A 14605-nucleotide genomic window follows, 5' to 3' on the forward strand; every position below is an offset into this window, starting at 1 on the left:
CTTGGGGGGGGGTGTATGGACAAAACAAAATCCCCCTCTGCGAGAGGAGGAGACCCAGCCCCCATGTCCCCGTTCCGTCCCCCCCGGCGCTTACCGGCTCCTTGCCCTGCCCGTGGCTCTGCCCTGCGCGGGGGCTGTGCTCGCAGGGCCGCGGGCTCAGGCGGGACGATGCAAAGGCGGGAGGCACCCGCCACATCTGGGGCGCGGCGGCGCGGCTCGGCGGAGCCCGTCCTGCGCGGCGGCCGCGGGTTCGAGGCCGGCCCCCGCCGCGGAGGCGGTGCGCTGCCGTGAGTGGCAGCCGCCGGGCCGGCCCCGGCGCCGGGAAGGCACCCGGGGAGCAGCCCGGGCCGCTCTCCGCAGGCCGGCAGCGGCCGCCAGCCCCGCTCCGCTGTCATTAGTGTTGTAGCCCTTCTGCAGCCCCAACTGCCAGAGGGGTCAGCTGGGGGGGGGGTAGGGCTTGCGTGGAGGGCTGGAGGTAACGGCCCCCCTGGAAGGAAGCTCTCGGGGTACCCGGGGTGCCCCACTGGGCTGTGCCCAAGTCTCCGGGCCTCCTGCCACCCCGACAGCTCGTGTTACCGGAAAGGGTGACAACAGGCAGCGAACAGGAGGAAAGACATTTCCTCTATTTTTTGTTTGTTTTTTTTTTTTTTTTTTTTCTTATTTTGGCATTTGCTCTTGTTGCAAGCTTCCTGTGCAAAAGCCTGCCTCCACCACAATCACAGCAAAACCGCTGTTGATTTGCTCCCCCCGCCTCCCATACTGAATCAGCATGTTAGAAATGTGATTACAGCATCCATCACATTTAAGCACATAAATCTCATTCAGCACTGAAGTAACCGTACTCATGCAAGTCTCCTGAATCATGCAGCTCAAATTTCCAGAACAATTGAGGATATTAAATCATACCTCAGTACCAGAGCAATCTTACATCCTGCTGAAGTCTCTCAGAGGTCATGCTACACTAAAGGGCTCTTACTGATAAAATGGTGTCTCTGGGCCTGCGAGCTCTGGCTCAAAGCAGGGCACACCAAAGGGAGTTGAAGGTTTTTGGAAGTGACAGTAATGAAACCCTGCAGCTGCTGCTGCGTGTCGAGGGTGCGCGTTAGCCGTTGAACGTCACTGCTGTAACGGTGAGGCTTAAATTTCAGCTCACGTGGTGTCATTTTATGCCTTCACTTTGCAACTGATGCTTCCCTGAGAGTGGTCAGAAGATGGGTGGTTTCCTGGGAGAAGAAAGAGGGGAAAGGACACGAATTAAAAAAAATCAGCCACCTTGCCAAGACAGTTTTAGACCTGTTACATGTATTCTGCTATCACTTTACCACTGCGCTTCAAAGAAAAATATCTACAGAGCAAGCGGAAAGCCTCCAGAACTTCACAGAATCACAGAGTCATCTCAGTTGGAAAAGATCTTGAAGATAACCTAGTCCAAGCATTAACCTCACACTGACCGTTCCCAACTCCACCAGATCCCTCAGTGCTGGGTCAACCCGACTCTTCAACCCCTCCAGGGATGGGGACTCCCCCCCTGCCCTGGGCAGCCCATTCCAACGCCCAACAACCCCTTCTGCAAAGAAATCCTTCCTAAGAGCCAGTCTGACCCTGCCCTGGCACAGCTTGAGGCCATTCCCTCTTGGCCTGGCGCTGGTTCCTTGGCTCAAGAGACTCATCCCCCCTCTCTGCACCCTCCTTTCAGGGAGTTGTAGAGGGCCATGAGGTCTCCCCTCAGCCTCCTCTTCTCCAGACTAAACCCCCCCAGTTCCCTCAGCCGCTCCCCATCAGTCCTGTGCTCCAGACCCTGCACCAGCTCCGTTGTCCTTCTCTGGACATGCTCAAGTCATTCAATGGCCTTTTTGGTGTGAGGGGCCCAAAACTGAACCCAGTCATCGAGGGGCGGCCTCACCAGTGCTGAGTACAGGGCAACTTGACTGATAAGGGCATTTTGGTAACGGTTCCAGCTCAGAAATGTCACTGTTCTCCAGGGGATCTCCCACCTGGGTGTACCCAGCAGCTACAAGAGCTCCCAGCACCCTTGCCACACCTCACTCTGCGTGCAGATGACACAAGTGTTTGGCTCATGCACCATGACCTCATGTACCAGTCTGAAATCCCTGGTGTACCAGTGGGTATGTATTTGAGAAGGCTGCCTTTCAGCAGTGGCACAAGGCTGCACTTTCTCCGAAGTGCAGCAGCAGTGTTTAGATAGATCCTGGCTTTGACGTAAGGGAATGGTGGCTGGACCTTGATTGCAAACAGAGCTCCTGTGACTCTCTAGATAGCCCAGCTCAGCTGCTCGCTGCAGTCTGTGAAGTGCTTGTTGGCACGAAACTGAGCAACTTCACGTTAAAATGTTTGATCTCCACACTGAGCTAGAATTCATGTGTACTGCTTTTCTCTGCTCTCTCATAGATGTGCAGGTAGTGCCAGCAGTTACAAGCACATTTGAGGACTTGCAGCACTCGTTTCTGTTTCTCTCCACAGTGCTTTTAAAGACTCTTTCCTCCAGTAGGAAAATAAGAGTAAGTTTGGTATTCCCTTCCTCTCCTCCATGTTGCTTCACTCCTGGACTTTCTTTCCAACAACGATTCCCTTCAGCCAAGTGGAGGGGAATTTTACAGCTTTTTCCAGTATTCCATCCAGAGATATGACTTTTTTTCTCTTCCCAGTTTCCTGTTATAAAATGGCATTTCTTCAGTGACTAGGGACTACTGAAGATATTTCTCAAATATAAAGCTTGATTTATGACTTCAGTTAGCCCTGGTGACAGACTTAGTTTGACTGCTGGACCATGCAAGCTCCCATGTCACCACTGGGGCTGTATTAAGGCTGCTGGGGACCATTCCATGGCTCGTTGGGCTGCAGTCCCATCATGGGACATGCCTCTGGACACCCAACGGCTGCCATGCAGGGGGGCATAAAGAAATATGCATGTCTAACCTTTCTCCTCCATGAGACAGTGTTAGCTAGCACGGCTTAAAAGAATTATTTGGCGATTTGTGTGTAGACAGAAACAGGCAGTGCAAAACTGATATATGATGTATACTTACTGCCTTATAAATCTGGGGTTTTAGAGACAAAAAACACAGCAGAAACTTGCTGGAGTTGAGTAAGGGGGAAAAGGAGACATCTCTCCTCCTTTGCTTTTTCCTTTATATATTATTTGAAGGAAAGTGATTTTTACTGTCTGTTAAACTTTGGACCAAATAATTTCCAGATAGCTGAGTTAATTTTGTTCTAGCCTCCACCCCCTCCTCTTTCTGTAACAAAATTCTTGAAAGTGCAGATGTTTTGTGTGCACCAGTGGTACCCAAAGGTCCATCTCCTACCTACTTTTTCTCATCACCTCCCCTTGCCACAGGGACCCACACCACTCAGTTACTGTTGCCCTTGGGACAGTTGTTAAGCCAGGTTACAATCACAGACTTTCACTCAGGGTTCATGTATGGAATAGCACAGCATAGGAGAGCAAAAGCAGCACGAAGATCTGGTTTTTGTAGGGGGACAACTCTTACTTGATTTGCAGCACAACAGGCCTTTGTGAAACTACTCTATAGAGGAATAAAGCCAGCTTAAATCACCATGTTTCCCCCCCAGCACTCTTAGGGGCTGATGAAAACTCTCTGCACAGGTTCTCCCACCTACTAGACTCCCAAAGATAAGATATTTATATTGCATGAGGCCTCTCCACTCCCCATCTGCCATTAGATGGCAGCAACTGAATGCAGAATAAGGGCACGCAGCTCTGCAAGTCCTATTTATCCCGTGGCTTGTGCAGGGATTTCAAGCTTTTCACTTCTAGGTCAATGGTTCAAATCTGGCCCACGTCAGGAGGGGCCAGAGATCTTTATAATCCGACAGCTGCTCAGCGTCCTGTGCAAGAGCAGTTTGCGGGTTTCTGTTTCTGATCTTGTGGACAAGTGCCCATCTCATCACTGGCACTAATTGGCACTCCCGCTCTACACACTAACAAAGAGCCGGAAGATGCTCCAAAAAGACTGAATTTTCCCTGCGCTCCAGATGATTCGACAAAGGGGACCACTCATCTCTGTGCACAATCCTGTCCTCGGTAATGAAGCCAGAAGAATGTGTTGGCCCCGTTCCTCATGTAAGCGAATAACTGCCCAAAATGATCTCATTCCGGACAGGAGGGTGACAGTTGGGGTCTTTCAGCAGATAAAATTAATTTGTTATTAATTTGGGATATGATATTCAGATAGACTAGTGATGGCGCAACGAAATCCCGTCAAACATGTTGTAACACCTATGTTATTTACAGCCTCTCCATAACTGCAGGGACAAACTCCATCCAGAACTGCCTTACAAGGTGACCTAATTTGGAAAAGAAAACAGATACAGAATTTTCTCACATTAGAAGATACCTCACTGCGACTCCTTCCCTTACAAATTTAAAAGGTTATGAGGGACTGGAGCAACTGATACTCTCCAGAGAAACCTGTGAGATAAGAAACGAGCCTAGCAAGCATGTGATTGTGATATAGTTCAAGCCTGCGTGTGTATCACTCAGCTTGTTCCATTAAGATTTGAGGAGCATGTCACTACGTAAATCCCTTTGGGCAGCCGGGCACCCCTCCAACACACAGATTTCCCTTGTTGCTAATGAATCAGCCTCTTTTGCTAACTTACCTCCAAAGCTCGTTTACTTGGAAACCAAGGGAGCTTAGGGAACAGGGTTCTCTCCGTGCATAACAATGACCTATTTTAGATCCTTCTCCTCACTCGGTCACGGAGAAGGGGCAGCAAGAGAGTGTGCTTCTATCCAAGAGGCATTTCCTGGAATCAGGCCTAAACAATGCTGGGCCATTTCCATTTTGAGACCTGACATTTCATGGTGCCAATGCCTCTACACAACAGAAAATGCCAGTGTGAGCCCGGGATGGGATCCAGCTGCCTCATTCCAAGGACGAGCACCCAGGCCCTCTGCACACGTGGTTATTATTCTCACAAACAGCCCCCTTCCCACAGAAACTGGGAACACAGAAGGGGAACACTTCACAACACTCCCAGAGCAGGATGGCAAATGAGACCAAGGGCATGTTTTCCACCTCTGGGCGTGTTTACATTGCTGGCCTTTCTCAGGTATCATGAGCAATACAGTAAGGGAAATACAGACATGCATTACAGAATCTGTCCTTCCTCACCAGGCCCTGTGCTGCTAGACTCCTACCCATGCTGAATTAGTGGCGTAGCTCTACAGGACTGTAGGAAAGCTGTACCTGGTACCCCAACAGAGAATGCTTGAAAACAGGAAATGTTTTGTGTGCCATCTCATCTGAGACGTGAGCTACTGCCTGAACTCCGGGAAGAAGCCAAACATTTTGCTCTTTTCCCACAGTTAATGTCCTGGGGCAAAATGAGAGGAGCAAGCACATTATAATGCATTAATTTTGTATTATATTCAACCCAAACCCCAAATTTCACCAGCCAGAGTACGAGGCTCAGATCCCAGACTGGAACCCTGTGGTTTCAGCCCCTCTGTGGTTGATACCTTACAAGGTCACAAAGGACCACTGTCCTGTGTGACTCAGAGGACCTAGCATGTCTTTAGATTGTTGAACTGCAGCATTTCCGTTAGAAAAGTACCTGACCTACAAAAAAAACAGCCAGTGATCGAGGAGAATCAACCACAAGGGTTAAGAACTCAACGAGTATGCACTTCTTTATGGGGCTGAATTTGACCAGTTTCAGCTTCCAGCCCCTGCATGCATGTACTTCTTTATGACTACATAAGCTCGTTTCCAAACTACCCTTTCCCTTCTTGTGGTTCTCCTCGAGCCCCTCAACTTTAGGTCAAGCAGATCAGCTTCCACTCACTCACGTGGCTCTCCTCAAAACTCACCCCGATTAACTAACATCTTTCCAAATCGTGTGCTACGGAATGGGCCCCAATACTGGGCAGTACTACTGAATCCAGGGAGAACCAAACCCATCTACACCAGCAGAAGACTTTGTCAATCCAGGGATCATTTTAGCCCTTCTAGACCTCTAGTGACTGGGACACTGGCCTGAGGGTTTTCGTAACGAAAACTCTGGGTAGTTGCATGTACAACAGGAGACCATCAGTGTGTTACAGTGTCACTGTCAGCCAAACAATAGATTACTGCCTGTAACCTGTCAACCCAACTGCATACTAGGTTAATTTGAAGGGACCTGTTTTTCTTAAATAAATGTTCAATGCTGCTAATTACCCACTTACTTTCATTCATGAGTCACCTCTAAGCTCTTCCATTATTTTGACTAATAACACTCTCAGCTCTCTCAAACAGTGACACACAGCACAAGCCTTTTTCCCACTCTCCTGGAACATCCCTGTTCTCTGCTGCCCTGCAGGGTCTGTTTCTCACGATCACCGACAGCTAAGGCTACTGAGCAAGAGAAAGGAAAGAAAAAAAGTTTTCCTAGCTACCAAGACTGAGCTACTCGGTCTGCTTCATCTCCCAGATTTATTAATGCAACACCAAATATGTTCTGTTCAGCTAATGTAATTTTTTAATATTAAAGAGGGAGTCATCTTCCTGACCCCCAAAAATTCAATAAGAGCATGATGAATGATTATTCTTAGTCATCTCAGCATGCTTAATTTAGCATCACTGCACCTTTGCTAAAAAAAAAGATGGCTGCATTTATGCTAAGCACTGAAATTAGCTCCCTGTAACGCATATCAGAACACAAGGTAAAAGCTGGCAGTGCTTAGTCCTTCTCTGCTTCCCAGTTTGTAGTGACCACTTCAAGGTAACTTGCAGAACCATTCAAGAATACGGTACACCTGAAGTGCCTTGATATAGGACACAGCCTTATGGCTGGTAACTCCCATCTCTGGTTTTTTTAGGTGCTTTGAGTATGCTGGAGATTGCAGTAGGAAATCTTTCTGCTGGGACAGAGAAGCTCCAAAAGTAGGTAACTAGAGCATCGTATCTGTGATTCAGTTCTGCCAGGGAACGGTATCTTCAAGTAAGGCAGCGATTCTTTTACTGCATGTTTTTTTGTAGCTGTTAAAATAAACCATCTTTCAAAACCACTCAGTTTTGCAGAATGTGGGGCACCATTGAATATATCTGGAGCCACATCGTTGCCCCCAAGGAAGAGGAATAAAGCTCTCATCCAGTATCCTTTCCCCCACAGATAAATGCCTCTTAAGAGGAATTAAATCTAGATAGTTATTCCTTAGGGCACAGCTGTGCTAAAGTGATTTTATTAAATGACTTACAAATGATCATTTTGAAATGTCTTTCTGGTTTGTTGGGATATTTCCTCGGGCAACTGTTTAATTCCTGCCTTTTGCTGATCTGTATTATGAATCTTTGCATTTGATTTCTTAGCTGTTTGCTGCTGCAAATAACAGCAAATGTTCCTGTCTGAACTCTTTCCAGAAAAGCTGAATCTTTCTGGAGAAAGGATCTGGGAAGTTCAAGCAATATTGTTTAGCAAAACAGGGTATGCAGTCAAAGCGTTTCAGGCAGGTCTAAACAGCAGAGGAAATTAGTCAAGGGACAAAGCAGCCCCTCCACTCCCAAGCTACCAATTACAGTTGCACCCAGAGCAGTACTGGCTAGGAGTGATGAGAAGCTAAGCATTGCCTGGTGGCATCTGGAAGGAGTTGTTGGTCTCTGTTCAGCTCCTGCTTGACAGGTGTCCCAGGGATCACCGTGAGAAATGGCCTCAAGCTTGGCCAAAGCCTGCAAGTCTTAGCAGAAGACACAGGGCTTAAAGAGGACTATGAAGATTGAGCACAGACTCAATACCAAAAAGAGACTTTTAGAAAGGATAATTATAGCCACAGACTTTCAGAGGCACCTTTTCAAAGTCATTGTCTAACAAGGCAGGCGCAGTTTGTGTACCCTGTTCAAGACTTGCCAAATGTGTATGTAAACTGCAAATAGTTATTACACAAATGCATTTTAATCCCCAAACATCCCAACACAAAACTTCCATAAAACAGCATTTAGACCTTTTGGAAACCACGTGAGGCACCAAGCTCAACCCAACTCCACAGATTTTGAGATTGACTTAATAGCATGCTTTGTACTTCTGAGATAGAGATGATCAGAAAAAAAAACTCAAGCAGAAGCCTTCCTGGAGAGGAATGTGGTCATAGGCTCCCGAACCAGAGGAGGTGTCCTGCTGTGGCTAGTGTGAGGGTCACTTGTCCCCAGTACACCCCTGTGCTAGGAGGCATGGTCTCCTTGCTATCATCCTTCGCAAAGAGGGAAATGGAGAAGAGGAAGATTTTGTCATTTGCCAATGCCTGTATTACTGGTGTCACAAACCACTGCCTAGTTTTCACCCTTATGCATGTGGCCTTCCTCCTCTCACTCCATGTCTGAGCAAGACTGGAGCACACAGCAGTACACCTCCAACAACACCCTCAAGTATTATGCTCTTTACTCAGCCAACCCTTGGTCACCTGGGAGAGCAACATATTACCACTGCTGTAGAAGAGACACGCAGAATTGTTACGGGTTACCTTTTAAGAGCAGAATCCGTTTGGGGGTTGTGTAGCAGGAAAGATGTATTAGTAGCATCAGAATAATAGAGACATATTTTCTCCCTCGGTAATACCTTCTATCCAAGGATCCTCAAGCAATTTATGGGCTTCCTCAAGCAGATTATGTATTAAGTAGCATTCTGAAAAGAAGATAAATGTTACATAAGTGTCCTGATTCTGCTGTTATTAGGCCCAAAAACATAGGTTATAGATCCAGACTCAGTCTCCTTCAAACTGCAGGACGGTGCAAACACCGAGTTTTTATTTCTCCCCATCAATCACCAGGTACCCACATGCTCCTTCCCCGGCTTGCGCAGCCGGCTGTAGGCCCGCACACCTGCAAATTCTTGCTCATCATATCATTTCTTTGTTCAAGCCCAAATCTGACAAACTCTCCTCATTGAAAACTACCAGCGACAACTTTTTCAGCACTTTCAGTTCTATTTCAGTCATGACTTTTCTCCTTTTTCCCCCCACAGAGTGAGCAAAGCACCAAGTTCCCTCTAGTTTCTTTGCCCCACCAGTGTATCTTCCTCCACAGGCAGAAGGGGACAAACACAGAAGACCTGGGCAGAGCACATCCTCAGCCTCTGCAGCCCTGCTCAAGAGCATCTCACCTACAGGAAGAGAGAAATGTGGGGAAAAACTTGCGTCCCTGCTCTGCAGCTGAGCTGCAGCCTGTCAGCCTTTTCCTGTGTTAAGTAGGTTTGCAGCTGCCTGTTACAGCTCTCCAACAGAGGCTGATCAGGTTCATTTGGGACCATGCCAGGCTCTCCTGAAAAAAAAAAAAAGAGAAAGGTATTTATTTATAACTGGCTTGTGAGATGGAAAACTGGTTTCTATATTTAATAGAAAGTGCTCCCAGCAGAGTAACCCTGGCAGTATTGGGCCTGGGGACTTGTTGGGTTCTTTTTTGAGTATGAGCTACTACACTTACCACGTTTCTAGGTCTAATCCTCCACAGATCTAGGGTCTGATAACACAATTATTTAATGTTTAGAGGGATTAATTTATTCTCAACCCCTCAGAAGATCCAGACCTAGAACTGTACAGTCTGGAGGAAAGACAGACAGAAACATCCAAGGTTTTGCTGAGTCTTACTTTAATTTTGAAAAAGAAAATTAGTGTTTGAATACACTCTTGATGCTGTGTGCGACAGCCACAGGTACCACATGATCCCTGTCCTATGATACCATAGCAAGACCATTTCTGCCTTTTGAGGCCAAATTCAAAGGTGTGTTACCATCTAAACAGCCAGGTTAGAAACATTGCATCAGATCTTTGGGGGGATGCACACTTCAAGGTAGGTTTGTCTAAGTATTTCCAACGGCTGGAAAGTCACTGATGCATCCAGCCAGGAGATGCAGCAGCTGCAGTGCCCATGCCCGGACAACAGCCGGATGCAGACAGACACTTTGCTCACAGCTGCTTCTGGAAGGGCCCTGCCAGCGCAATGCAGCATCTCTGGAATCAGTCTTCTGCCAGCGCTGCACAAAGGGAGGAGGGCTGTCAAACATGGGTGCAGATGGAAGGAAGAAAGCTCATTACACAGATGATGTCCCAGCTCCAGCCTGAGTAAATTATATTCTTTAAATTTGCACTTCCATTGCTTCTTCAAAGGTATGCAGTGCCTGATCTCTCTACCCTGTTGAGAACTACTGTGCCAGGCTGTGAAAAAATGCTGTCATAACATTCAGTCCCAGACACGGGTACATTCCAGGAGCAGGGGACGCTATTGCTGTGCATTTCCTTCTACCCAGACCAGCTGAGCTTGTTTTGAACCTGACTTTCTATTTGTAAAAGACTTTGGGGATATTTGGCTAAAAAAATATACACACATCTCCCTTTACAACTTGGGCTACACTCCCCTTGTGGTACCTTTAAGGAAACACAATGAGCTCTAACTTATGCAAAGCTACAGGCTCCAAGCAGAAAAAAAAAGTTTCCTTGTTTAAATTCTGTAACCCCTAGACTGTATCACCTTCTTGTCCAGTCCCTTCTCCCTAATAATGAGGAACATCTGTCCAGGCTCAGACTCTAACTTGGAGTGTTCACATACACCACCATGCAAGGAGATCTCATCCTTACATGGCAAGCCCAGATACTCCATCAAACCAGCTTAGAAATCTGATTACATGCAAGTATATATATGTAACATTACAACACCAGGGAAAAGTATCATTCTAGGATTTTTTTTTTTTTATTTGCAGCCCAAACAAGGGAAAAAGACAGTATTTTCTTGCTTGCATGCCACCACTCGTTTTGTGCATGGAAACGCTCGGTTCCTGAACGCAAGAAGTTCACATCAGTTTTGCAAGTGTGAGTCAAGAGCCTGCCTGCGGGTATACAGCCTCTAAGTCTCATACCAACATGTTGAGAGTAGCCATCACATGCCTCGGCTTTTCAGGAATTTGTACCTTCAATATTACCCAAACCTCTCTGTGCCTCTGGCTGTAAGCAGAGCTATCGCTTCCCTCTAGCAGCAGTGAGTAGTTTATATTAGATTCAAAGTCCTTCCGATTCAGAAACAATGAAAAATCATAGCACGTGATATATGCTAAATAGCTATTTAAACTGATTACCAAAAGTTTTGATATGACTCTGAAGGATACTGGCACTGCTGCACACTTCAGAGGCAGCATGGTCCAGTTGTTGAAAAAGAAAGCTTGGAGGCGGCAAAGCAAAGCTTACACTTACATGTGCTGCTAGTGCAAGCAGCATTTTAGTCTCCTGTGTCTCAGTCCTCTTTTATGCTACCAGGATAATTACAGTTAACAACTGAGCGTGGTCAGTGGTAAAGCTTTCTTGAACACTTGGGTGAAAAAAGCTGCAGACACATGAGAGATCGCATTTATGGATTTTTATTCCATTAGTCGCTAGCGTCTGCCACAGATAGGACCCAAACCAGCTTTGATATCTTAAGGCAAGATCTATTTATGTATCCGTGTGCTAAGCAAAAAACCAGAGTCCTTGAAATGACGGACAAGCAGATTTCTCTGTTTGGAGATCCTGGCTAAGAACAAGAAGCAATTGCTGAGCACGGTGTGTTTAATACTGCCCTGTGCCACAAGAGAGAGACACTGGTGAATGGAGCCTGCCCCGCGCTGCCTGGAAACAGAGCTGGCAGCAAAGTGGTTCGGAGTAATGAGAACCATAATAGGTATGTGGGCCTTGAGCTTTCCATATTTGTGACGGTCTGTTTGGAGCCTGTGGCAGCAATCTTAGTAGTACATTACACCTTGTGATCTGGTCTGTACTAATAAGCCTGAACGGATGGTGACATTAAGACTGGGGCAAATGTTTTGCAGTGTGCAGTCTGGGATGAAGGTAATAATTTAATGAGCTTTTGAAGTATTTGCACCCTCCCAGAAAACTCTGGCTGTGAATGAGCATTAAAACAACTTCCTTCCCATCTGTAACACCAGGGGACTATCACTCTAACTGAACAAATACCAGGTCACAAGGCTAAAAAAAAGCACCACAGAGTTTTGTACAGGTGCAAAAGAGATCTTGCTGAAGTTCTCCTTACTTTTCAAATCACTATATAATCAAATATATTTCATTAACTTGAGCTGGGAGAGCTCTTCAAAAGCCCTTTGCAAGTTTTTGGAGTGAACTACATTTAACTTTAAAAAACCCCAAATGTTTCAACTTACTTCCACAAACAGAGCACCTCCTAAAACATCTCTAATACTGCAGACAGTCACTATCTTGTCACTGCCATAATCTAGTTATGTCTGCAGATGAACTGTAAGCCTCCCTTCTCCTTTCTTGCCCATTGAAACATCCTTTGGGAATTTTTGGTTTATTTTGTTGTCCATTAATATGTTAGTTTAATTATCTATGTTGATGTGCTAGCAAGCGTCCAGAAAGACACAGGAAATTGCCCTTCAGTTTAGGAAGATCTTTCCAACAGAGATAATGAAGCATTAGGCCAGCATGCCTCCAATAATCAAGATCTTTACAGGTGTAAACACCTACACACAGGTAGCTACAGCCGAGGATGGATGAGATGGTTTTCAGAGTTCCCTTCCTACTCCACAGTTTGCTAACTAGCTGTGATAAATATCCACCAGCTTCTTCCTGAAAGTAACAAACTATCAACACTTGGCGATACATCCTTGGGTATTTTATAAATTGCAGTTAACTGCATTTCTCATCCTCAGACACTCAGTTGCGTTGCTCTGGTTTACTGAGCTACTGCACATCAGCTGAGCTACATAAATCTTTGCCTCTCACAGATAAGAGGGGAAAATGCGAGCTGTGAGCACTGTTAACCCAGCGTAACTTGACTAATGTCTAAAGCCCCTGACTGCATATGTCAAAATTGAAACAGGCTGGATCAAACCCATTAAACATCAGGAAGGTAAGAGAGTCAGGGGGCAATTCATCCAATCCCTCTTAAACACTTCTCTTCAGCTGGGACTCAGTATAAGTGCTTATCTTTCTCTGCTGACTACAGAAGGAATCTGCCTTAAACACTGAATTTTAAAGGGCAGTAATCAGACAATAGGAATCTCAGAAAAATCTTCAGCACGAAACAAAGCCCAGCATCACTGCCCACCTCTCTGCTTGTACCCGAAGAAGGATTTACCACAGACTACAGTGACCACGACAGCCAAGTAGCTTCTGGGTTCAGCAGAGCTCGTGCCTGTGCACAGAGCTGCGTTTCTTTTCATCTGGTTAACAACTATTTTGGCATAACTACTTATCTCAGTACCGCCGCTATGCAGGGAGGTTTGCATTTCACAGAACACTGGGATTGCTGCTTAAGGGAGATCTGCCCAGCATTTGCCCACGTTAAAACCTTAATCCTGAAAGTTCGCGCGGTAAGTGCCTCGGCTCGCTGTGTCTATCCCACATGACAATGGATTCTGTGCAAGGAGACACTGAAATCTGAGTGTTAAGCATTCATTTCCCCACATGCACAATGTTAAATCCAAAAATCCTTTTAAAGCAAGGAATGAGTAAAGCACACAAGGAGATATACTGATACAGCTTGGTATAATTTGCCAGAGTAAAATATAGATCACTTACTCTTCCTTGTCCCCGAGCTGTTCTGCTTGCCGGTATCTGCCCAACATCCTGCCCTGTCCCAGGCAGGAGAGAGTTATTTGTCTGCCTCTGCCTACTGGCAGTCCATCCTTTCCAGAAGTAGTACAGACGCTTTCTTAACACACACATTTTTCAGTGTATTACTTCTCCTTTACCTATGCCCACACAAACTAATTCTCAAGCTCAAAACTGATCAGAAATGAAAAGGCTCAAACAAATTAATTTCTGACAATCATTGATTAAGACTAAACTGTGATACACGAAAGCTTTGCTTGTGTTTTACCTCATTTGTTTCAAAGCTTTGCTTGTGGTTTTTTTTGTTTCCCAAGGACTCCTTAACTGTTTCCCTAGAACTCTTTGTTTAGATCTCCCTATGTAAATCACTGGTAGCAGACTTCAATGGACACTTGGGCAACTCCTAGAATGGGCAAACTAAGAGAAGGGGGACTCGAACAAAAGGACACAAAGATCCTATCTAGGGAAGATGATTTTGCTAATTTAGGAAGAAGGCACCTGGACTTTACTTCACAGCACATGCTCTGGAAAGAGGGTCAACTAGGGAACACCGTGAAGAAGACTGCTTACTTCTTCCCTCGACCACCGAAGACCCTCACTATTTTTACTATGCATACTCGGACTATGTAAATGAATTCCAGGAACTCATAAGACACCCCTTTCCAGGAAATCTAATGAATATGTATGATTTGTGTGCATGTAAACTGATGTCCCTTGCTAGTTCTTGGGAGCCCTTATGGTGGAGAATCCCCAGGGCGACCCCAGTGCTGCAGAATAATAAAGAATACCTGTTTAACAGTTCTATTGGATTCTGACTGTTGAGTGAATTTCTTTCTTTCAGAAGTGAAAAATATTGGAAATAGCATACCAAGTTGGAAAGGGGTGGATTAATGTCGTTCAGTGCTTCAGAGAGCAAGCTGGATGTCAGAAGCCAGAGCTGCGGTTGCAGCAAGCACGGCTCCAGCGCAGTGGGATGGGGTTGGTCCTCAGCAGCGTGTCTCTGGGCAGCCGGGAGGGTGAGCTCCCAGCTCC

General features: G+C 46.1%; 1 protein-coding gene across 8 annotated transcripts in view; it reads right to left on the reverse strand.

The window, feature by feature from the left end:
- Positions 1-13624, reverse strand: part of SLC41A3 (solute carrier family 41 member 3) — a 39599-nt gene extending 25975 nt beyond the window's left edge. For 2 of the 8 annotated variants that reach the window (XM_074835633.1, XM_074835634.1), the window contains exons 1-5: positions 13541-13622; positions 8483-8643; positions 5235-5361; positions 4275-4329; positions 907-1223 (exon numbers count right to left, since the gene is read on the reverse strand). The gene's annotated coding sequence lies outside the window, so the exon portion shown is untranslated. Of the gene's footprint in view, positions 1-94; positions 265-906; positions 1450-4274; positions 4330-5234; positions 5362-8482; positions 8644-9120; positions 9261-13540 lie in introns of those variants that run through there. The other 6 variants (XM_074835627.1, XM_074835624.1, XM_074835626.1 and 3 more) reach the window with 6 other exon arrangements.
- Positions 13625-14605: the final 981 nt, after the last annotated feature.

This window comes from Strix aluco, chromosome 11 (genome assembly GCF_031877795.1).
Source record: "Strix aluco isolate bStrAlu1 chromosome 11, bStrAlu1.hap1, whole genome shotgun sequence".
NCBI lineage: Eukaryota > Metazoa > Chordata > Aves > Strigiformes > Strigidae > Strix > Strix aluco.